This window comes from Acinonyx jubatus, chromosome A1, assembly GCF_027475565.1.
Source record: "Acinonyx jubatus isolate Ajub_Pintada_27869175 chromosome A1, VMU_Ajub_asm_v1.0, whole genome shotgun sequence".
Taxonomy (NCBI): Eukaryota; Metazoa; Chordata; class Mammalia; order Carnivora; family Felidae; genus Acinonyx; species Acinonyx jubatus.
In genome coordinates, this window is record NC_069380.1 from 123,506,971 (window position 1) to 123,533,317 (window position 26,347).

The 26,347-nt window shown below is 39.4% G+C and overlaps 1 pseudogene; it reads left to right on the top strand.

Moving 5' to 3' along the window:
- The first annotated feature begins 1,994 nt into the window (after positions 1 to 1,994).
- On the top strand, positions 1,995 to 23,942 carry LOC106975242 (dual specificity protein phosphatase 5-like; annotated as a pseudogene).
- Positions 23,943 to 26,347: the final 2,405 nt, after the last annotated feature.

Genomic DNA, 26,347 nt, shown 5'->3' on the forward strand with positions numbered 1-26,347 from the left:
TTCTTTCACCTCACAAACATAGGGAGTTATGGCAAAGCTAAAGGTTGCATCATGAGTGGGGTCAGAACTACAGGATGGCCAATTAAGTATGAAACATACTTCTTTCCCCCATAGGTTGAACCCCCTCGATTACTTCTTTTGGGTTGTGCTAAAGGCACAGGTGTACTTAGTGAAAAGCAGAGTCACAAATCATTTGAGACTACTTATCTGAGATGCATGTGCAAAGATTTATGTAAGTATTTGGTTAATGCATAGGTTCTTTTTAATTTTGCACAGAGCACTAAACTATGTGTTGCTGACGAGAACACAAAGAACACATCACGTATCATAATATAATACAAACATCATTTATTATGTATACTTGACATATGTCCAACTTTATGATTACCCTACAGAATTCAACCAATTATTCTAACAGACTAGTGCCTTTGAAATATTTCAGTCTTGGGAGATTTTCACACTGTTAAAAACTAATGAAGACCTTAAATAACTTTTTTTATGTAGGTTATATCTATCAATATTTACTGTATTGGAAACTTAAAAAATGAGAAAATTTTAAAATATTTATTCATTAAAAACCATATGTTAATGTATTTTAACAAAAAGTAACTATATTTTCCAAAACAAACAAAAATTAGTGAGAAGAGTGGCACTGTTTAAATTTCGTCAATCTTTTTAATGTCTGCCTTAATAGAAGATAACGGAGTCTTCCTTTTGCATTCAATCTATTCTGATATGTTGTTTTGGTTAAAGTATATGAAAAAGATCCACTCTCAGACACATATGCAGTTGAAAAGAGAGGAGCATTTTAATAAACTTTGCGGATAATTGTGAATATTCTTTTTTGATGCTATACCAAAACACAATAAATAGGTTTTTAAAAATTAGTTGCAATGTGGAATCTAAAACAAAACCCTAACAACAAATTTTTCATAGTTACATTACAATCCATTGATTTTTTGCATTTTAATGGATCTTTTACCCATGTTATAATGTAAAACCATGCACTATCATTTGGAAACGGTTAGTTCACTAGTTATGAAAATCTTCCAAACAACAGAAGTTTGTTTGGAAGTTTGTTGATTATAATAATGCTAGCATAAAATATTTATTAAGGTAACACTAATCTCATAAAAAATCTCCAAAAAAATCTCATAAAAAAATCCCATTAAACATTGGGAAACTATCAAACTCACAGTGATAGACACAAGTATTTTAGAATTTCAATTTTTGTTTGAAATCTCAGGTTTTAACACTGGCAAAGATACTGCCAGTTGTTTTTCCGAAAGTAGCAGTCCTCCTTTTTGTTAATTTGGTTAATTAACAAAGAAAGAAAATGTCTGCCAAATACCTAAACTTAAATATCTATTATTTGCCAGTCATTCCTTAGGTAAAAACAGGGTTCAAAATTTTAAAACTTATGTAACTTCCTCTTTTCAAGATGACATACTTCAATTTATAGCAGAAGGGTTTCATGAAGCAGACATCCATTTCATCACAAAGAATATTTAAAAATTGTGCCAACTGCAGAGTGGTGAAGAATAAATACCATTACAACTAGTCCAATTTTGTACTACTGCCTTTATTTCTGTTGAGGCACTAGCAGCTTTTGTGCCATCTGTGCAAATGTCAACACAGATAAAAAGTAAGCTCTTACTATAATAAACATTGTTTTCACCTTGCTGGCTGCAGAAAAAGTCTTAGAGACCCCAGTGGTCTGTGGCTCACACCTTGATAACCAATGGAGGATACTACAGCTCACATAAAAACATCATCTGTAAACTGTGTTCTCTAGGAGACAATAGCTATGCAATTCTGTAGTGTGGTTACTGAGCAGAAGGCCTACCAGAATGAAGACTCTTGACTGAGGATCAAATGTTATGTGTTGAAATGCCATTTTCATTTGAAAATATTTCGCTTTGTACATCATCATATGGTGGTTGATAGTAGCCATGAGAATGGAGAGGGGGTAGTTGCAGAAGAAGGTTAGGAAAATGAGACTGGAAGAACCCAGGAATCCCAATGACTACCCTGACCTAGTTGATTCACAGCCGGTGCTTAATCACTCAATCGCCCAATTACCACATCTGGCAGGCAGTGGAAATGCCAGAAGCCCCAAGAAGAAAGAGAGGCCTGGTATCTTGCATTCCAGATAGCCTCAGGTGAAAGGGAACTTGGGCAAAATATTGCTGGCATCTGTGAGTTAGGTTTTTCCAATGAAGACACTGCAATGCCAGATATCACAGGGGGTCCCCTCCTTGTCCCTGTGGCTTACTTGGCAAGACTTCTTTGGAGCACATATTTCCATGCTCTAGTCCCATATTTACAAGGAAGTTTCAAGAGAGGAGCTGAGTAGCTCCTTACCTCCCCACATTCCAAAATTGGACCCCTAGATCTTGAATAAATATCTCATGGTATGGCTCCAAGAATTCATGTTTGTAGTATATATAACTTTGCACTTTTCATTTTTGGTATGAATTTTTTTTGTTATCTTGTATTTTTAAAACCCTCGTTCTTATTACTCAGAAGTGGCATCTCTCATTCCACTGATGCTGATGAGATTATTGGTGCTGTTTGGGTAACAAGAAGGAACAACTGGGGTAAAGGGTATATACACAAGGTCTTTTCTTGTTGTGTACAGAAAATACTGAAGAGGCACTGTAATAGTTTCCCCACATACCCTACATGATTTATCTACCAGCAGTTCCTGTGGTATTAGTAATATCTCTAAGTAATTCTACTTTACAGATGGAGAAATGGAGGTACCCAAGGTTTAGCTAATTTAGTTAAATCAGTAGACAAATTTAAGATTTGAATACTCTTAACCTGATGTGTTTTCTAGGCCAGTGGTTCTGGGGGATTTCAGGATCCAGGCTCATATTCCATCTCTGTACCCACCACTAACCTTGCACTCTACCCCCACCAAAAAAAAATTTTTTTTTCATTCCAATTTGTTATCCATATTGTTGATATATCTGAAGAGTTAATTAGGAGAGTGATAATGACAGTGAATATTAAGTGAATATTAAGTGACAGTGAATATTAAGTAAATATCAGCAGCTAGCAAGAAAAGTTTACTAGAAAAGCTTTTCCATGGTGGCTTTTACTTATAAAAATATGTTCTTAACATGTGTTTCATTGCTTTTTTACTTCTTTAAATTTTTTAATTTTTTTTTTTTTTATTTTTGAGAGAGACAGAGACAAAGTATAAGCAGGGAGGACCAGAGAGAGGGGGAGACACAGAATCTGAAGCAGGCTCCAAGCTCTGAGCTGTCAGCTCAGACCCCGATGCGGGTCTCAAACCCACAAACCATGAGATCATAACCTGAGCCAAAGTCGGACACTTAACCACCTGAGCCACCCAGGTGCCCCACTTGGTTGGTTTTTTAAAATAAATTTTGAATACTGATTCACTTGCCCATTTTACCCTACCCAGCAGTATACTCATTTCACCTATAATTAATGTCTGCAAGTAGAACTCTTAACTTCTTTCAATTTGATTGTTAGGTCTGTATTTATATTATAGAAAGTACTCTATAATTTAATACTTACTTTTTTAACTGTGCTACTTTGAATTGATTTGTAACCTCAGTTGCCTTGTTTTCCTTGTCTTTGTTCTATAAGAAAAACTTCTGTTGGATTTCGATTTATAGAACTAAATATACTCTGACAGAAGTATGGGGCAAGCCCCACTGTTATTAAGGCTTCATTCAATTATAGGTAGAAATGAAATTTAAAAACTTTCTGCAGTACAGAGAGCATTCACATTGAGTGAACCATTTTATTAGAACAGTGATAGTTTCTGCTATTGCTTATTTCTACTTTTGTCACTGGACCCTCCATCTCTGGCTCAGGCAATTAGCTCATTATGGATACTTGAATTATTGATAATAACTACTTGGCACTTAATTAGGGCACTGTGCTAATGAGGCCAAATTGCAGCTGCGTGTCTGTGGCTGTCATTGGTTTCACTCCATTCGCCCCAACCTCAGCTCACTATCTTGCATCATGCTTTCTACCAAGTTCACAAAGGAGACTTAGCAAGCAGTCAAGAGTTGAGTCAATAAAAAACCAACAATGCTGCCAAATAACGTTCAAAATGCTTATTCTACTGATAGGGAATAAAAAGCATGATTTAAATTAGTACGTACGTAATTCTTATTACATCCTGAATTTGTACAAGGCATTTTGACTAATGGAAACTGAAGTATTACTGAAGTCACTTTAAATTATCTTAACAAAGATTCAGTGTCTATAATGTTCATGACATTATGCTAGCCATGGTGAGTGATTAAAAAAAGGCCTTGTCCCTACCTTATTATAGCCTAAAATAGAGGTGGGAAGATAATTATAATGTGTATGTCATTATTAAACAGTTATGTTGAAGATAATGTTCTAAGTACTGTATATATATTACCTTATTTTCTCCCCAACCATTTAGGTAGGTATTATTATCCCCATTTTGTTAACAAAGAAACTAGGCTCAGGAAGGGTAAATCATTTACTGAAAGACATTAAGTGCCTGAGCTATGATTCAACTCATGCCTCTTTGATTCCAAAATCTTAACAGTTAACTACAATACTATAAAGTACAAAGACTTAAAATGATAAAACAAGACACCAAAAAAAAATTTAATATACTTCAAATGTTACTACACTTAACCAAACCACTAATACAAAAAAAAGTCACAGAAAAGTCAAGAATAATACACAAATCCTGCTTTTGCTTCATCTGTTCCCATGGAGTATTTGGTTGCCTTTGTGAAATACACATCCCTCTCCAGTTATTTTGGGGAAACCACAAAGGAGGTGCAGTCTCATATGTTCTCACAAACAATTTTTTCAGCTACAGTCCTCAGGAGGCACCTAAGTGAGGGTTTATGGAACATGAAGAGTTAGCACTAGACTTTGTAGACACAGAGTCTTACCCTAAGTAGAATGGAGGAAACAGTCTCAACTGGCTACCACAGTGGTGTTTAGAAAACACACAAATAATTCTTTTAATCTGTACTTAGTTTTGGGATCCCTCAGAGATGGTCACCCACATATACACTCACAGATTGAACCTGGTCCCCCAAATCTCTTAGTCATTATTAAGGGCATTCAAAGGGTCATGTCTGGAGCTTGAATCAAAAACAAGCATATGCAAATGTGGACTTGAAGAAGTCGCTTTTGGGAGAGGGGGACAGGGAATTTGGGGTTTGATTTCTGTTACAAAGACAGTATTATATGCTCACTACACCATTTTTTGTGAGCACACAGAATATATGGCCCAGCTTTCTCTGCACATAGGTTGGAAATTAGTGGAATATAGATGAATGTACTGAAACCACTTGTTACAATGGTCATCAAAAACATCTCCCTCAATAGTCTAGCATTCTCTTCCCACTTCGTGGTGACCTGGGAAATCATGTATCCAGATAACATAGTTAGATGAGGAAAGTCCAACTGCATCCTTAAGTCATAGCTTTAAGATGAGCTGCTAAAAAAAAAAAACTACCTGACCTGAGTCAGACTCTGATATGAGCAACAAATAAATCTGTGTTCCATTAAGCAAGGAGATTTGGAGGGTTATGTTACCTAGGCATGACTTAATCTATCTTCACTGACATGACCCCTGAGTGGAAGCTCCAGGACTCTTAGTATATATCAGCAAATTTTCCTCCCCCCAGGGATATCACTGTGTTTGATATTTAGGATAACAAACAACAGGTTAGGGATTATGGGAAACAAGTAGTTGTGCCATCCAAATATTCCTTGGTGACAAACTAATAAAGGAGGAAAGGGACTATAGGAACCATACCACAAAAGACTGCCAAAAACTAGCTATATGTACCAGCAGGTCTGGGGGAAGATATGTAGGACTGGATTCTGAGGGTACTTGATCAAGGGCCTGAAACATAAAAATGGGTAGTAAATAGTGTGTGCACTTGGGGTTGTTTTTCTCAGATCTAGGATTTAACACCTTGGAGAAGATCCTAGGAAATGGTAAACTCACTACTCCAATAACTCCCAGAAGTTTGGAAAAAGGGATGGACATGCTGAGTGAAGTTGAAATGACAGAATTACCATGGTGGATAGTGGACAAAGGGATTAAGAGCTCAGGGAAGTGGCCATACTGGAATAGATATACTATTTATGGCCAGAAGACCATCAGAAGATAGTGCTCCATAGGAAACCCAAAGGACGCACCATTTGTAAAGCCATAAGGTATACACCAGTGAGAAGAGTAAATAAATAAATAAACAAACAAACAAACACAGTGTTGGCTCCCCTTTGTAGGCCAGGGCAGACCAGGGTAAGAGATACCATTACAAAACTGGACTGACTGACAGCAAAGGAAATCATAGGGCTCCAGAACACACAGTCCAAAACCCAGCAGTTTACAGTCATTACAGGGATCAGCAGAACTGATGTGGCAGTCTAGACTGCCTAACTCAAAGCACAGCATCCAAAGGATGCTGCCAAAATAATAAATGGCAGACAAAAATACTATTCAACTTGTACTAGTAGAAAGTTAAGGACAGATACCTGGCAGGTTGAGAGCACTCCTCCCAATAAATTGTCATAGTTCTTGCCCAATTTCTGGGCCTGAGCCAGTTTTCGGCTCCAAACCCATTGCCTGAAGATGTAGACAAATTCCTAGGAGAAAGGACTATACTACACCATTAATAAGGAAGCACAAACCTGGTGAGCCTCTTGAGGTTCTAGAGACAACATATCCACATGCAAGGATACTTTGCCAGCCCACATACTGGGTGATACAAAAGGCTGCTAGAGCCACTCTGGAAAACAGTGTGGAGGTTCCTCAAAAAATTAAGAATAGATCTACCCTATGACCCAACAATAGGCACTGCTAGGAATTTACCCAAGAGATACAGGAGCACTGATGCATAGGAGCACTTGTACCCCAATGTTTATAGCAGCACTCTCAACAATAGCCAAATTATGGAAAGAGCCTAAATGTCCATCAACTGATGAATGGATAAAGAAATTCTGGTTTATATACACAATGGAGTACTACGTAGCAATGAGAAAGAATGAAATATGGCCCTGTGTAGCAACGTGGATGCAACTGGAGAGTGTGATGCTAAGTGAAATAAGCCATACAGAGAAAGACAGATACCATATGTGTTCACTCTTATGTGGATCCTGAGAAACTTAACAGAAACCCATGGGGGAGGGGAAGGAAAAAAAAAAAGAAAAGAAAAGAGGTTAGAGTGGGAGAGAGCCAAAGCATAAGAGACTCTTAAAAACTGAGAACAAACTGAGGGTTGATGGGGGGTGGGAAGGAGGGAGAGTGGGTGACGGGTAGTGAGGAGGGCACTTTTGGGATGAGCACTGGGTGTTGTATGGAAACCAATTTGACAATGAATTTCATATATTGAAAAAAATTAAAATTAAAATTAAAAAAAAAAAAAAGGCTGCTAGATTTCTGGGTGGCCTAGAATAGAAAAGACTGTAAAGCAGGTCCAAGTTATGGTAAAAATAGTCCTGCCACTAAGGCCATATGATCTGCAGACACTATGGTTTTTAAACTGTCAGTAATAAGAAAACATGCCATTTGGAATTGATTGCAAGTCTCAGTAAAAGAATTATATACTATGGAAAACTACAGGTTTTAGTACCTGTCTCAGTGTCTGCTTCCAGAGAACCAATCTATGATCGGGTAAATTGGATATTTCCAACTTTGCCACATGATGAGGATGCATTACAGAAGGAAATAAGGAAAAAATATGAACTTCATGGGAAGCATATACTGAGTGTATCTGTATGTTTCTATATTTTTACAAAGGGAAATTAGCCCCCCAAACAGGCAATTCATTATGTCCTCCATGAAAAATTTTCTGAAGAGTACTGCCAAGATCCACTCCATGTACCTTTCATAGGAGGAAGAGGCCACTGTCCTTCCAAAGTCATGCAAGACCCAACACTCAAGTAGCAGTGTCAGAGTCTTATCCTTGTATTCACTGAAGAATAACATCAAGAAATGTTGGAAATTGAAAGGATTTTTCAGGTCTTTACCCTCATTGATAGAGCCTGACATCATTCTATGGAGGCTTCAAATGTCTGACAGTCACTTTCCTACCTTCCTTTGGGACTATGGCATGGAACCTAAAGAGAAGTCTGCTGAAGTCTTCTATGAAAGGTTTCCTACCTGATTTAAAAAAAAAACAAAAAAAACCAACCTCACAAGGAAGTAATGCTCTTGAGGCCTCAAACCATGGCACCCATATGCAACCATTAGGAGACACACCAAACTAAAGATGACAGCAGAGTAAGACAAAAGAGCTTGTGTCCTTGATAATAACATGGAGCTGTTGAACCAATTCATGAAATAATCTTAAGTCCAAAATTTTTATTTTGACATAATGCGCCCCTTATTTTTAAGGTCATTTTTACTTGGATATTATGATTTTCAGCCAAAAGTATTGTGTTCAAGCATTTTCTAATCCAGTAACTTTGTTTCACAGATAAAGAAACTGATATTCCAAGTAAGTAACTTGTTCAACACTTACAGTGATTAAGTGAAAGAGCTACAACTCAAATGCAGATGTCCTGATTATTGGACTAAAGCACTTTCTGCCAACCCTTGGAGAACATTCTAGTTGGAATCAAAAGGAAGTAGGAAGACCAGAGAGAGGCCTGGTAGGCTCTGAGGGGAAGCAATCTCAGGCACTCAGGGACAAGAGGATTTGTGATAGAGTACAGACCAAAGGGATAGGATTCCAGCCAATTGTGAGTGACTTCCCTGCCTTGTTCCTGACCTCATACCCCACCCTTGTGTCCCCAGAAAGCCAATTAAAAATAAGCACTGACCATGTCACTGTCCTAGATACATAAAAATAACATTACTGTACATGACCAAAAGTGAACCAGATTCTCTGAATTTTTTTCCAACTTCCAAAAATAGTTAGGACTTTCTGCCAAAGAGAGTGGGGTTTGAATTCCCATGAAAAAAAAAAAAAATCAGTTGATGGCATTTGCTCCAGTGTAGAGATAATTAAACACACACTCAAGAATGGAATTCTCCATGCTCTCTCACTGTATCAGCCTGTTTTCTGAAAATAAATAATGGAAAAAAAGAAACAACCAAGATGTAGTGAAGAAAGCACTGGACTTGGAATCAGGAAAACTGGATTCTAGATTTTAGGAAACAGATGCCATTCTTTTTAGTGACCCAGCATCTAACCCTTCCTTTACAGGTTAGAGGAATCTCTCATTTTAAGACACAGAGCCCATCCTTCATTGTATCAGCTTAAAAGGCCAGATATTTATTATTCCAGGCTCCCTTGCAGCTAGAATTTGGGTACTTGATGGCTCACTGTAATGGCTTATTTGATGTGTTAACTTACCGAGTCACAGGCTGCCAGATATTTGGTTAAACAATATTCTGGGTATGTGTGTGATAGTGTGCCTGTGAGGATGTTTCTAGATGTGATTAACATTTCAATCTATGAACTGAGTAAGACAGATTGCCCTTTCCAATGTGGTGGCTCTTGTCCAATCCATGGAAGGACTAAATAAAAAAATTTAAAAAAAAAAGGCAGAGTAGAAAAAATGTGTTCTTTGTGCCTAACCTTCCTCAAGCTGAGATATCTGTCTTCTCCCACCTTTAGACTCAGACTGGAACTTATGCCATTGGCTTTCCTAGTTCTTAGGACTTTGACGTGGAATGAAACTATACCATCAGCATTCTTTGGTCTCCAGGCTTGCCAACTGCAGATCTTGACACTTCTCAACTTCTACAACTATATGACACATTCCTCATAATAAATATTATTGCTTATTATGTAATTCTTACAATAAATCCTATATATCCTACTAATTCTGTTTCTCTGGAGAATCCAGACTAAAACATCCACCAATCAAAGGCACTATCCCCAGATTTTGAACAGGATGTCAAAAGAAGGATGTGGCAAAGAAGGATACAGAAATAGGGACTGATGAAGAAAAGGGTAAGGAAAAGAGAGTTGATTAGACCTTCTTAGTTGAGATATGACTTAGAATCATAGGAAATAACCCAGGGGCTTCACAAAAAAATATTTAGGGTATGGGGCTTTTATTTTATCTCTTACTGTTGAGGCACTGAACATTATTGATTCAGGGTCAGTCTTTGACTCTTGGCCAGACTGCAAACTCCATGAAGAGAGAAATGTTCATTGGCCTGTTCAACACTGTACCCTTGGACCTATCCTAGTGCCTAGAGACAGCAACTACTCAAAACTGTTTGTTGAATGAAGTCATTTTTGTAAAGGAACACATCAGTCATTATTTGCAAATAGGACCATTTTGTTTTGAGCTTTATCCTGACCAAATTAAGCATTGCTCAGTGTAGGAACTTAGAGGAAACCCCAGGCTAAGAGAAGCATTATAATAACCAAAGAGGACTTAACTTCAGGTTTGACTGCAATTGGAATAATTCACAACACTGGACATTTCTCTAACAATGAAGGATCTAGTGACTGACATTTTGGCTATGAGAGTGATAACCTCCAATCATAGAAATTCTCATACACCATGCCAAGGTAAGCTGGGATATAGGTTGATAAGACCTGCCTGGACCTTCTCTGACTAGACAATTTCAGCAATGGCTCAACTCACATTCTGGTTTTATTACATCTTGCTGTTGCCATTAAAGGGCAAAGGGGGGATCGAAGGAGCAATCTGTAACTCTAATAAAATAATTACACTTAACGTCTTTATTATATTTTAAGAGATTTAGTTCAAAAGGTAACAGAAGCCTACAGTTAAATTTGTATTAAAATGGAAAATGCAGCTTCGTTTGTCAGAAATGTACTTCCTGAGGCCACTGTATGCTGTGGCAGTGTGTAGGACAGGGCACAAAGGTATCCTTGACAGGGCTTAACTGGAAGAGAAACTTCTCTGGGATAATCCTGGGTACCCTAACAAGCTGTAGAGTTATCACTTACAAGCAGATATTACGAGCTGGTCACTGTCTAAGCGCTTAACATGCTCTAACTCAGATAATCCTCACAAATCCCAGTGAGTATGTTACCATCATTTCACCCATTTTACAGATGAGGCAAAGCAGGCACAGAGAAGTAAATAACTTGTACAAATTCACAAGCTACAATGTGAGGAACTGAGATACAGACCTAAGCATTTGGGTCTGGAGTCTGTGCCCTTAACAATTATACAAGTGAATACTAAATAAAAACTCAGTACTTCCCGCCACAGATAACATGGTTGGTGCTCACTGCCAAAGATGAGTCAGGGCTAAGAATTAGTGAGGGGCCGATGAACAAAGAACAAATTTAAGGCCTTTAAGACACACACACACACACACACACACACAAGTTACCTTTGGTGTTATTTACTAACTATAGGGGCGTCTGGGTGGCTCAGTTGGTTGAGCATCGGACTTCAGCTCAGGTCATGATCTCATGGGTCATGAGTTCAAGCCCTGCATTAGGCTCTGTGCTGACAGCTCAGAGCCTAGAGCCTGTTCCAGATTCTGTCTCCCTCTCTCTCTGCCCCTCCTCTGCCCACGCTCTTTCTTTCTCTCAAAAATAAAATAAACTTTAAAAAAAATGCATTTACTGACTATAAAAATAATATGTTTGGGGCGCCTGGAAGGCTTAGTCGGTTAAATGTCCAACTCTTGACCTCAGCTCAGGTCATGACCTCACGGTTCATGAGTTCAAGCCCCATGTAGGGCTCTGCGCTGACAGTGTGGAGCCTGCTTGGGATTCTCTCTCTCCGTCTTGCTCTCTGCCCCTCCCCCGATTGTGTGTGTGCACTCACACAGTCTTTTTCTCTCTCAAAATAAACTTTGAAAAATAAATAAAAATAAAATTAATATGTTCACAGGAGAAAATGTGGGAAATATTAAGTATTTAAAAAATTAAAATCTCAGGGCTCCTGGGTGGCTCAATCGGTTAAGCATCCAACTTCGGTTCAGGTCATGATCTCATGCCTTGTTAGTTCAAGTCCCACATCAGGCTCTATGCTGACAGCTTGGAGCCTGGAGTCTGCTTGGGATTCTATGTCTCCCTCTCTCTCTGCCCCTCCCCTGCTCATGCTCATGCTCATGCTCTCTCAGAAATAAATAAACATTAAAAAAAATTTTTTTAATTAAAATCTCATGTCAGTTTGAGCCTTTTATACCCATCCACAGATCTTGTTCATCTGCCCAAGTGTCCTATCAATTATTCAGTATACTTTTGCACTGTGCTGTACCTGGCTTTGTGAAGCAATTATACACATCATATAAACTAACTCAGCTTTGGTTTACAAGAAGAAACAAAACATACCTAAGAAATGTCCATTATCTACAATTTTAGGCAAGTTGTTATTAAAAGTGATGGAGCACCAAGGGTTTTAAGGCAGCAAAACTAGGCTGCATGATACTATACTAGACATTTGTTAAAACCCTCAGAATGTGCAATACCAAGCATGAACCCTAATGTAAACTATGAGCTCTGGGTGATAATGATATATCAATTGTAGATTCATCAATTATAACAAATGTGCCACTCCAGAGAGGGAGGGTGATAGTGAGGGAGGCCATACATACCTGGAAATCTCTGTACCTTCTGCTCAATTCTGTTGGAAACCTAAAACTGCTCTAAAACAATAAAGTCTATTTAAAATTTTTTAAAAAAAATTAAGTTTGAAAAATTGATACAAAGTTAAAATAACTAAGGCATGGTATTTATTGTGTGCCACACATAGTTCTAAGAAGCTACATGAATTACCTCGTTCAGTCCTCACTATAACTAAATTGATGAGACTATCCTTAAATAGCCTTCTTATAGATGAGGGAGCCAAGGTGCAGAGAAACTACCCAAGTTACCAAAACTCATAGCTATTAAGTGGCAGAGGCAGACTTTGAATCTGAGCAGTGAGCTCCAGAAGCTCCTAATCACTATTGTCCCCTGTCTTCATGAAGGTTTGAGACAGCTAAGGACGGTAGGATTGCTTCGGTGGAGGGCAGGGGTGAAGGGAACGGGGGAGCTCTAGAGGGATACGAGCAGGGAAGAGGAACATTTGAGGCAGATGAAGGAGTCCTCATTTCTCCTGTTCCTGAAGTATTTCAGAGCCTCCGAACATCTTGTGGGTGCATTTCCACCAATGCAGAATGCTAGATTTCTGATCCTTCTGTGGAGGGTGCACACCAAGCAAAATGACCACCATTTCCAGAAAGACAGTCATAGTGGACATATGCCCAGCACTACTAAGCACTGTAGATAAATTGTATCTTCAGGCCAGAGTAAAGTATCTCTGTCTCTGTCACCCTGCCCTATACCTCCCTCCTCCCTCCCCTCACAGCCCTCTCTATCTCAAATCTCTTCCCAGTGACAGTTTGCCCTTGTCCCTCTAGGGCTGCCCCAGGACACTGCCCTGCCAGCATTACCCCACCCTCTCTCCTGGCAAATCTGCTCAGGTTGTGGTTTGGCCCTGGAGGTCTACACTGGCCAGGAACAGCCTGAAACAAACTTCAGATAATGAGAAAGTTCCATGTTTGCCTGAGGCATGACAAGTCATTCAAGACAATCTCATACTATTTAGTACTCCATCCCAGCTGTGCCCTCACTGTCCTGTATATTTAGGCCTGCTGAGGAGAGCCAATCTTGATAGGCCTATTTCTCTCCCTCATCCTTCCTGAAGGGGCATTACTAAGATTTCTTTCTGACAGAAATTTCTTTCTGTGGAATTTTGTAAGTATTCAAAGTATTCAACCATTTCACAAGTTTGCTTAAAACTGTATCAAACTAGAGAGCCTGGGTGGCTCAGTAGGTTAAGCGGTTAAACATACAACTTCGGCTCAGTCATGATCTCACGATTTGTGAATTTGGGCCCTGCACTGTGCTCTGTGCTGACAACAGCACTGACACCACAGAGCCCACTTGGGATTCTCTCTCTCTCCCTCTCTCTCTCTCTCTCTCAATTTGCCATTGATGCTTGCTATAAAAGAGTAGAAAAAGTATAATACAATGGTCAAGTAAACTATATATACAATTTATTATGTAGCCATTTAAATAATGCCTAAGAAGGGTTTTTAGTATCACAAAATGCTTAAAATATATTTATCCAAAAAAAAGGAAAGAAACTGAGTGCCCCAAATTATAAGTAGTATATATATATATATATATATATATATATATATATATATATATATGTATATTCACTTAATAGACATATAGAAAGATGACTGGCCAAAATGTTAGCATTTTTAGCTGAGTGGTAGCTATTGGATGATTGTTACTTTCTTCTTTATGCTTCTCTGGATTTTCCAAGTTTTCTATGTTGGACATGATTATGAGAGTAACTAATGCCTATTTTGTAAACAATACAAAAAAATCATCAAAATAAAGTGATAGTCAACCCAAGCCCACTTTATAGAAGATAACCACTGTCAACATTTTGGTGTTAACATTTAGGATTTGTTTTCCTCTGTACATTTCCATGTATAAATGTCCATTTTAAAATAGGCAATGATATTATACATGGTGTCTTATACTCTGATTTTTGTGCCGGTTTTATACTAAGAAAACAAATCTCAAAACATAAAATTGATATTATTTTTCTCAGGACTTCTCACTGCCTTTTTATCCTTCTTCTTTCATACAGGTTTGCAGAAATGTGAAGATATACATAAATAATGTAGCCACAGGAACATAACATACCATGCCCAAAAATAACAGTATAAAAAGTGTACCAATAATTAATGTATGAGGAAAATTTATATTTAGCAACTTGGAGAAAAGGGCTTCTTGGTACTCCCCCTTCCCTTAGAGTTGCCTTGGAGGACCTTGAACCTGACAGTGACCCATAGCAAGTGAGGCCTATTTAGCAAAGAGGTTACAGGCAGAGTTATGTCTGAGTTAGTTAAAATTCCTCCTCCTCCATCTCACGCGGGCTCTCTGACCTTGGGCAAATGACTTGACTTCTGTAAACCTTCATTTCCTTATCGAAAAAAAACAGAGGTAATTCTATTAATGACCTCAAAGGGATGCTGTAAAGATTGAATTGGGCAGTCCATGTGAGGTGCTTAGCATAGTCAGTTATTATCTAAGTGGTGGTGATGTCATTATTCTTTCTTCCCAGAAAGGGCTGTCACACTTCATCTGGCTTAAACCACACCCAGACAAACAGCATTTAGTCCTTACACTATTCTGTCCACATCAAGAAAAAGAAAAAAAATCAACAGGCAGCAGACATTATACCTTATATGCATATCACATATATGGATATCATAATAAAATAATGTTCCACAGTCTTTTACTATCCCATAATTAGCATTAACTAATAGAGTTTAGAAATGGAAAGAAAGTTTAACATTTAGGTTTTTATACATTTTGTTAGGCATTAGATATAATAAGAGTAACAATAAGAGGTGGGGGGAAGGAAAAGAATAGCTACAATTTTTGCACGCTTTCCATATGTCAAATAGCATCCTCAGGGTGGTTACAGAACTAAATGTTACCAACAAGTATTTTTTGTCCCCATTTTACAAATAGGGAAACTGAGGCTTAAGGAAATTAAACAATTTGCCTAAGAATACACACCTGGTAATTAGACTTGAATCCAGTGTATTTAATTACAAACTTCTGAGCTTAACCACAAGGATAATCTTCCCAACAATTCCACAAAGTAGGCATTACCTCAAGTGTTACCCAAGGTTAACACCTAAGAGTCTTTCCATGCTGGAATTTACAAAATCTTTTCTGGAATAGTCACTCCCTCAAACCCTACGTGTTATTTCCATGATCAGAAGCTGATTTCATGTTTGCACATTAAAATTACCAGGACAGGCTTTTAAATACAGCAAACCTCCCTACAGAGATTCTAATGTACTGCATCTGAGCAGCTTCAAGCCCAACTCAGTCCAATTCAACCAGCATGGAGAAGCATTGCACTAAATGGTGCTGGGAGCACCCACTGCTTCTGAAAGGACTCTCAAGTGGTTTCTCCATCCTCTCAGTTCCCCAGAATTTCTACTCCATCCAGCAGCACCTACAGCTCTTTTCCTAGGTTTGCTCTTCTCCCTCTCTCATTCATTCTCTGCTCTGCCACGAAAGACCTTAAGTCACTCCTGGATGATCCACCTCCCCCGCCCTCACCCTTTCAAAGTTTCCTAGAAAGCTTTGGTGAAAGCATGATCTATTCCTTCCTTTCAGTGAGTTTGGGAAACCACTCTTTCTGTGGTTTCAACAAAAAAGGGAGGAGGGGGATAAACAACAACAACAACAAACAAAAAACAAAAACAACAAGAAAAAGGATGCTCACAAATTACCATTCATTGTTCCTGGGAACCAATCCTTTGATTTTTAAGAATTAAGAAATGAGGGGCACCTTGGTGGCTCAGTTGGTTAAGCGACTGACTTCAGCTTAGGTCATGATCTCATAGTCTGTGGGTCTGAGCCCCACATCAGGCTCCACACACTAGCAGTGTGGAGCCCGCTTGGGATTCTCTCTCTTTCCCTCTCTTGCTGCCCATCCCCAACTCACATTTCCTCTCTCTCAAAAATAAATTAAAAAAAAAAAAAAGAATAAAGTAAGGAAGACTTGTCAGACCCCTCCTGCCCCAAAACTGCCTGAGAGGAATTTTGCTGAGTGTGTTCTTCTGAATACAGGGTCATCTGTATCTTGGGGACCAAATGACCACAAGAAGTTGCAGCTTCTGTTTTCTAAAAGTTACATTACATAGTCTGTGGAAGACTTTTATTACATGGATCTTACTGTTCAAAGAGTGCTCAGTTCTTAAAAATCTCAGACCTTCTAACTGCTAAAAGGAAAACGACACTGATTTTGTTCACCAGCAAAAACATATTAACATATGGCCCCAAACAGACATATCTAGGGTTTTTGCTTAAAATGATATACCACTGTTCTTTCTACTGACTACTCCCTTATTCTTGTTGTATACTCACATATGGAATACAATTCTGAAAATACTTCTTTTAAACTATTTAAATCTTTATCTTTCCATGTTAGTTGTTTATCTCCACTGCAAATAGTTCACAGAGACATGAGTCAATGTAAAACTTGCACTAGTTTTCACTGATAAATCCACAGAAAAGGACTTTTGAGATGAAATGACTGTTCTCTCTCCCCATATTTGAGTTGAACAATTATGTGGCCACAAGAAAAAGCTTTAAGTAGCTCAACCTTCACCTCTGTTTCTGGTGAGAATCAAGAATGAGACTAATGATCTTGTCTGAACTACCTGAAACCAATTCCAACGTCTACTTTTGCAGTTTTACACCCAAAAAGAATCTGAGACTTTAAGCAGAATGTAAGAACTGAAACCATGATATTGCTGTACAGTCTCCTCTTGAAAGGACTTTGGCTTGATTCATGAGCACCTCATTATTAATTTACCTTTTGCTGCAGAGATGGAAAGAAAAATGCACAAGAACCAAATCTAAAAAAAGAGGCCTTACTGAATGAAATGGACATGGTTTACCCTGCTGTTTCTCAAAAGGAATCCCAGAAGAGTACAGAATTAAGAACAAATTGTTTCAGCAACACAAGGCTGCTTCTTATCCAAAGTGGTCTTCAAAAAAAATCAATAAATATACACATAAAAATGAGTTAAACAGTTCACAAAGTTACTAAATTAAACAAAAGCATCTAAACTGGGATAAGTAGTCATTTAGGGATAACTTACTGACTGAGAATTCTGAAATCCTAATTTATAAGTTATATAAATTATTTATAAAAAGTCATCAAAATGATGCTTATTATAATTATTATCACCTTCTGGAAAAGATACAATAAAATGAGTGAGATGTACTCAGTTTTACAGGTGAGGTGGAATAAAGTGAAATCAGAATCAGACAATAAAAAGGTAGACAAGGTCTGTTTCAGTATTTTAATACACTTGTTTAAAACTTCTCCATGGGTACAGATATATCTGCATGTGTGTAAGATACACATGCACAAATTTTTCCTGGACTGATTGATAATCATGAACAATTATGCTTAGTTTTAATTTCATGTTCAGTTTAAAGCTGTCCAATTGAGTTTCTAACCATATACTAGTGACAGTTTCTTTTTAAAAAATTTTTTTAATGTTTATTTTTGAGAGAGAGAGAGAGACAGAGAGAGAGAGTGTGAGCAGGGGAGAGGCAGAGAGAGAGGGAGACACAGAATCCAAAGCAGGCTCCAGGCTCTGAGCTGTCAGCACACAGCCCGACATGGGGTCCGAACCCACAGACTGTGAGATCATGGCCTGAGCCCAAGTCAGACTCTCAACCTACTGAGCGACCCAGGCACCCGACGACAGTTTATTTTTAATAAAACAAGTGTCACCTGGGCAGTGAGGATATAGCCATTCTAATTTTTTTTCTGTTTTCTTATATTAAAAACTGAATATATGCTATTCTAAAATTAAATATCATTACCTGTTCTATTTTTAAAAATTGGGGGGCTCCTGGGCGGCTCAGTCAGTTAAGCATCTGACTTCAGCTCAGGTCATGATCTCGCAGTTCATGGGTTTGAGCCCCACATCAGGCTCTGTGCTGACAGCTCAGAGCCTGGAGCCTGCTTTGGATTCTGTGTCTCCCTTGCTCACTGCCCCTCCCCTGCTCATCCTCTCTCTCTTTCTCTCTCTCTCAACAATAAACATTTAAAAAAAATTTTTTTTAATTGGAGAAGGAGACAAAGTCATCACATTAAAGTTAGAGCTGGTTTTAAAAAGCATTATGCAAGATATTCTCTAGGAATTCAAACAGATTTTTTCCTGTTCACATATTTATTTCACCACTCATTCATGACCAGATTTTAGTTTTGTATTATATTCTATTAAAAAAAAATCTGAAAAAAGCACCCCAAGACCCACCAGAATACACAGTTTTTATCTTATTTTCTTTTGTTTCCAATGCTAACAAGTTATTATATGGTCTTATTTTAAGTAGAGCCATGAAAGTGTCAAGGGTTTGGGGGGGGGGGGGGATCTACATTTTCATGAACTGTACTCAGATTTTGAGTATAGTATGCTGTTCCTCACAACTATGGGTACTTTTGTACTTCCTTATTCCTCACAAAGTATAATTGTTTCATGTTTTCCATTGTCCAGTCCCCAAGAACCTTGACTGAAGAACCAGCATTCTGTGCTGGGTTTGAATTCATCATTAGCACCCAGGGTAACCTCAGTCCACAGAATGTAAGAAGACAAGTGAGGCAATGTTTGTGGAGTCCAGCGGCTGAACCCGCTCCACAACAGAAGAAATGCCCCAATTGTCCTTCCTAAGCAAAAATTGCCATGATTCCCCATAAATAAGCAGTTGTCCGTTGACTGTTATAAATAGACTTTAATATACAACCAGCTGTCTCAGAAAGTTTATAACTGTTGACCAAAGACACAGTTGGGAAGAGAAATGGGATGTTTCCACATAGCAGGAGAATAGCCTGTCTGCAGTGAGTGAGGTTGCACACAGATTCCCCATTTAAAACATGTTAGCATGCCTGAATTCAAACTAAAATTAGGGGATAGCACAATGGGCTTCATGTGGGAGTCTTTTCAATAGAGACTGTATTCTTTTCTGATGGGCACCCTTGAATTCAGGATTGTGAAATAAGTAGCAGTTACCAGCAGACATCCTACAAAGTGCTGGTCAGAGAAGATATTTTAGAAGATACAGAGCAAGATGCACCAGTTTGGCTGTGATAAGAACTAACCTCTGTCCCTGTCTCTTACCCATTTCCTGTACTGTTTTCTTTATCGTTTTCAAAATAATTCTCCTTCCTTGCCTTCTTTCTCAACCTCCCCAGATAACGACTCTATGAGCAAGTGTTTTGAACAGTTTATTTTAACCAGATCCAATCCCTGGGGCAAGATGTAGTCTCAAAAATCTGATGGGGTATGACAGAGAACAAGGCCCAGAGCAGCCAGCCAGGGCACATGCCTCTCTGTACTGCAGAAGGATCCCACCCACGGCTGCTGTGAGTTCTAACCAGCCAGCCAGAGATAATTGGATGTGGCTGAGACTAAAGGTAGATGTGCTACTGTTGCAAAGCTCAGTAAAACAACTCAGGGAAGGACAAACATGCCTCAGAGAAATATGGAAATAGAAGGGTGAGGACAAAAGACAGACAAAGGAAACCAGAATCTAGAAGGAAAGACATATCAGAATGTTTCTCCCTCTACTAAAATAAATAGGGATGAAAAAGAATAGGATATTTTAATACAAAATAGTATACTGTGTACTTTTTTAAATGTACATCTTCCCAAATATCTCTGAAATATGCTCTGAGGATGATTTTCCTTTCCAAATGGGTTCCTAGTTTGATCCCCACCCTCTAAAAAATTTTAAGAGGATTATAATTTTCTAAAATCACTTAGATTAAAAAAAAAAATAATAAAGACTACCATGATTGCTTTTGAACTATCCAGAGCTAGCAGATAATCCTATGATCCCAACTCACCCTGAAATTTACATGAGTGAGAAAGTTTATGTTTAGTTTAAATTGGAGATTTTTTTTTCCTTCTGGTTGAGACACATGTAATTTAACACCGAGTCTTATTTAAGAATTACAAGTTCTATTTTAAAGACTGAAACACTTTAAACTGAGTAGACAAGAAAATGTACCCTTAGAGATGTACACCCAGAAGATTTGAGATATTTGAGATCTCCTACTACAAACTTGTAAATAATTACTTTTTCCTTGGAAACTGCTGTTCCTCAATATCCTTTCATAAAGCAGCACCTCCCTCAGAGTGTTGTAATAGAGCTAAGTGAGTGGGAGTTGCCTTACACATGGCACTCAGTAGTTTACTCTAGCACAAATTAAAGCACTTCATAACTTGACGTTGCTTTCTTTTTCTTCCACGGTAACTTTGCACTGTAGTATACAGACACAAGTGCATGTCAGTATACAGCTTGATGAATTTTCATGAACTGAACATACCAATAGGACCACCACCCAAATTAAGAACATTCCGCACACCTAAAGGAGCTCCCTTCATGCTCCACTGTGGTCACTATTGACCAACCTGCCAGCTCACAGTAACTACTATCCTAACAGTATCAGTTTTGCTTTTTTGAAGATATATATTTTTATTTTTGCTAAATAGACAAAGTAAATTTACCATCTTAACCATTTTTAAGTGTACAGTTCTGTGGCACAGAAGTATGTTCACATTACTGTGCTAATACTACCAGTTTCCATCTCCAGAACTCTTCATCATCCCAAACTGAAACTCTAATTCCAATTAAACAGTTTCTCCCCACTCCCTTCCTTGACCAGGCCCTATCAATGACAATTATATTTTCCATGTCTATGAATCTGACTATTCTAGGTACCTCATATAAGTGGAATAATATATTATTTATGCCAGTTTTGCCTAGGAGATACATATCCAACATAAGGGACTACAACCTTGGTACTACGGTTAAAGAATGTTATTAATGATAATTAAAAATCTTAGTAAATGATGCTGACATGTTTTCCATACCTCATCAGTTTCATTCAACAAATAAAATTAAAATAGCTAATATAAATAATATTAAATAATTAAATAGCTAATAATAGAAGTTAAGCAGTCATTAGTCAGAAAGCTCCTTAAATGGTGAGAAACTTAACCTTTCTGTGAGACCAAAGGTCCACCCCTCAACCAGTGGTCATTCTCTAGCAATGTCCTCCAAACCTGGGGATTCCCAGGCTCTCACCTGACAGTGACCAGTAGCTAAGGCCTTAGTGTCCTATACCCAAGCTAGCCAGTGACAGAATATTCCAAAGAGGCTGGGAATGCTAAGGGTGACGAACTGACATCCCAAAGTCCAGGTCAGCTTTGGAGCAGCCCTAAGGCAGATGATACAAAGAAGGTCAACAACAGGGGAATAGGTTGTATCCCAACCAGAGACCTGTTCAACAATACAAGTTTGCCCAAGGGCAAACATACGCCCATTCCAGCTCCCCCTTCCTCACTTAAGTGACCTCGAAGGTGGCACTAATCCTGGCCAACACACAATCTAGGGCACAGCAGTATTCAGACATTCAGACAGAACAAGGCCCAGCTCCCCTCCGTGAGGAGGAGGATGAGAATAGCGGTAGAGGGGCCGCCATCGTGTGAGACAAGCATCACTCCCATAAACCCATCCTTCTGACTGCTTTGAGAAACAGAAACCAAATTTCACCCTCCCTCCAACGCTCTCTTGTCACTGTCAGAACTAATGCCGATCCCTCACTGGAGTCCTGAGACTTGAGTGGCTGCGGGGCCAGCAGGAGCCTCCAGAGTATTTCCAAAGCAGCCACACTTTTCTATCAGGGATGTGTTCACGTGTTACACACACATCTCGAGTTTATCTTGATCCTGGACCATCAAGGAGAAAAGTCTGAGTTAAGGGATGACAGGCCTGGAGGAGCCAGGAGCAGGTAGAAGCAGCCCTTGAAGGAACACAGAACAGGAGGGCGGACACTGACAGCCACAGCCCATACTTACGGGCATCAGTAGACTTAGGTGCTTGTTTCCACGATTTCCCACCCCCATCCTCACGAAATGCTACCAGAACGCTTCTGGAGCATTCCTTCCCTGACAGGAACCAGAGCACCAGCTACTTACTTGTGCACCTGAGAGTAAAGCCATGTCACCTGACAGAAAAGATCTCATTCACGTGTGAAGGCAGACTCCAGCTGGGATCATCCAACGGCTCTACCCAGCAAAAATGCATAACCAAAAACCCAGAGCCATTCGCTCACGGTCAACCTCCATTGCGTGGTGCTGCTTCAGACACGTCTGCGCTGACGCTGCGTGCTGCCTGAGAAGGCGGCTTACGCATGCGCGGCTGCTGCAGCGCCCAACGTTGTGCTAGACCAGGACCTGCTTGAGGAGAGAGACGATGTGGGCGTGCTGCGCTCCTCACTTGTCACCTGGCTTCCCGTTGGCCCGCCGGTGTACCTCCTCCTTTGGGAGGCTTTCTTTCTTTCTTTTTTTTTTAATTTTTTATTTATTTTTGAGAGACGGAGCATGAGTGGGAGAGGGGTAGAGAAAGAGAGGAAGACACTGAATCCAAAACATGCCCCAGGCTTTAAGCTGTCAGCCCACAGGCCGACATGGGGCTCGAACTCAAGACCTGTGAGATCGTGACCTGAGCCAAAGTGGGACGCTTAACCGACTGAGCCACCCATGTGCCCGAGGATGGGAGGCTTTCTAATGGGAATATCCTGAGTGTTGCATAGGTGTAAAATTCATTTCACTACAGATGTTTGAAACCAAAAAAGCCCTCAAGAGCCAGTGTGGGAAATCAGTGCCAGCTTATGACCAGGACCAGAGCATCCCAGTTGAAATCCTTCAGCTGCTCCACCTTGGAAGTGCCTCCAAGTGGGAGTTCTTGGCCAATGTGCACATCACAGCTCTGCTAAATGCCTCACAGTGGACCTTGGAGTCCTGCATGACCCACCTGCAGTACAAATGGATCCCGTGTAAGACAGCCACGTGGCTGACCTTAGCTGTCACTTCAAGAAGCAAATGGGCTTCAATGACTATGTCAGGGAAAGGGGAGGCAAGGTCCTGGTCTACTGTGAGGCTGGGATCTGTCATTCACCCACCATCTGCATGGTTTACCTCATGAAAAGCAAGCAATTCTGCATGAAGGATGCCTTCAGTTACATCAGGCAGAGGAGGAGTGTGGTGGTCACCCCCAGCTTTGGCTTCATGGGCTAGCAGCTCCTGCAATAGGAGTCTGAGATCCTGCCTTCCACACACCCAGACTCCCTCCTTCCAATGAGAGGCAACCAGCTCTTCATTCATAGCCCATTTGCAGACACTGAGCCCTGATACGTAGGGTTCCTACTGCACATTTCCTACCTCACTGCTGGCTCCAGTGCCCACCCATTCAACAGTCTCAGACCTCAGTGGAAGCCCCACGGCCATATCTACAGCCTACAAATATGTCTGGGAGAATCAGCCCAACCCCAAAAAACTATGATTTTAATTTTTTTAATTTTTTTAATCTTTATTTTTGAGACAGAGAGAAAGACAGAGACACAGTGCAAGCAGGGAAGGGGCACAGGGAGAGGGAGACACAGAATCCAAAGTATGATCCAGGCTCAGAGCTGTCAGCACAGAGTCCAACGTGGGGCTTGAACTCATGGACTGTGAGATCATGACCTGAGCTGAAGTCGGATGCCCAACCGACTGAGCCACCCAAGCGCCCCTGTGATTTTATTTTTTAAACTCATACCTGTGCAATACTAAAAACCTCACTCTTTCCCACTGTAGGTGATAGTAAATGGCCACCGGGATTGCAAATGAACTTCAGACCAACCTTAGGGATAGGTTTTTGGAACTAAAGGAAGTTCAAGCCGTTAAGAAAACAGCATCTGACTACTGTACTTCCAGATCTGGTGACCTCTCAGGACTGCACAGTCTGTACACCTCCTAATTCGCCTTTTCCTTTCAAGCTTAAGGCAATAGATAACCTATAGCAAAATGAAAGAAAGTAGGTGCTAGATCAAGAGAAAAAGCAGTTAAGCCAATTCATTTTGAAGGAAGCACAATTTCCACCTTATTTTAACATTGGCAATCTCAGAATCTCTCTCCGTTCCTTCAGGACATAAGCTTATCATCATCCAGTCAGAAAAATAACCCAACAGGGTTTGTAAGGACATAGTCTATATGCTGATTTGAAACCTCAATTTGTGGTGTTTTTTTTTTTTTTGAGATTCTGTCATGAGTCCAATGGAGGCAATTAGTTGAAGTAGTGAGACATCAACCTTTCTGAGTGTCCTGTCCCCTGTGTATTCTTCCCTGACTTTTGACTTTGCATGATTCTTATTCATACTTCAATTTTTCTTATTGCATCTCTCCACAAACTGTCTCTTGTGTCATTTGAAAAGAGTTCTGCAGAGCTTAGACCAAATCAGGCCTTTGAGGTGGTGGCAGGAGATGGGAGGAGAAAAAGAATACCTACTGTTTAGGTCAGGTGGCATTGAAACAGCCATTTGCCCCAGCTAGTTGTCCTTGTATGTGCTTGTCTCGTCTTTTACAACATGTGTTTTCTTCCCTGCCCCTGGAGGTTGTCTTCAAGCTGTTGACTTCTGGAATTTTATAGATTTCTTCAAGAGAAAAAAACAGTAGTTCCCTAAAATCCATATGAATATGAAGAAGAGCAATAGGTTACTGGTTATTGTTGTTGTTATTGTTTATGGTGTAAAATCAAAAAAAGTAAAAAGAAAAAAAAAGAGAGCCAAAAGCACAAGAACAAACCAAGGGCCACTGCTTCCTATGGCCACCACTCCACATGAGGCTTGCGCTATGAAGCTGGGCTGCCTTCCTCACAGCCTTCAACTATCTTTCTGCACGGGTGTGGGCACCTGGGTGGCTCTGTCTGTTAAGCATCTGACTTTGGCTCAGGTCATGATCTCGAGGTCTGTGAGTTAGAGCCCCGCATCGGGCTCTGCGCTGACAGCTCAGAGCCTGGAACCTGCTTCGCATTCTTTCTCTCTCTTTCTCTCTCCTCTCTCTCTGCCCCTCCCCCCCCAAAATAAATATTAAAAAAGAAGACAGTACAGTCCTTTTTATGCATCCCAACAGTTTTATGAATATCATAAGAAAAGTCTGTCAATTAAACATTCATGGTAAGTCATACTTCATTAACAAATTAACCAGCAGTTCATAAAATTTGTTTTTCTTAAAAGACCAAATCACACTGGCAGACCTATACAATCAAAAGAAGAGAAACTTGACGTTTGTTTACTCTCATCAAAAAAAAAAAAATTCAGACTATATATGCAAAATTATATAAATAAATATAACACAAGTAACGATAATAAGCACATTCCATCTTTAGAATGCTTCACCAACGTTAGCTAATGAACTCACACAAAAAGCTTGTGAGGTAGGTGTTATTATCCTTGTTTTGCAGATGGAGAAACTGAGGAAGGAGGAGGTAATGACTGGCCCAAGGCAAGCATGAGTCAGCATCAAAGGCAGAGTAGACTCTATGTTGAGACAATTGCTTTGGATTTTTGTCTCTTAAAAACCAAGAAAACAAAACAAAACCAAAGGAGAAAATAATTCAGTTTAGAAAAATGAGTTTTAGTAAAGGGAATGGGTTTTTTTAAACTAAGAACAGAATTTCCAAACCTAATAATTTGTATGTCCCAAAGTTTCCCGCTAATTACCACCATCTCCTCTGTTTTATCTTTCTAGTGAGAAGTTGATGATAACTCTCTCTTTTGACCAGAGAAACTTTACCTTTTAATGAACAGGCTCTTATGGAACCGTAGTTAAATATGCAGTGAACTTATGGAATTTCTATCAAATATAGTTTTTCTTTTTGTTTACATAAATTAATCTTCAAATTATCAGTGAAAGAAAAAGGGGTTAATCCAGTGTAATCCCTACACCTTCTCTAAATGCCTTCAAAAG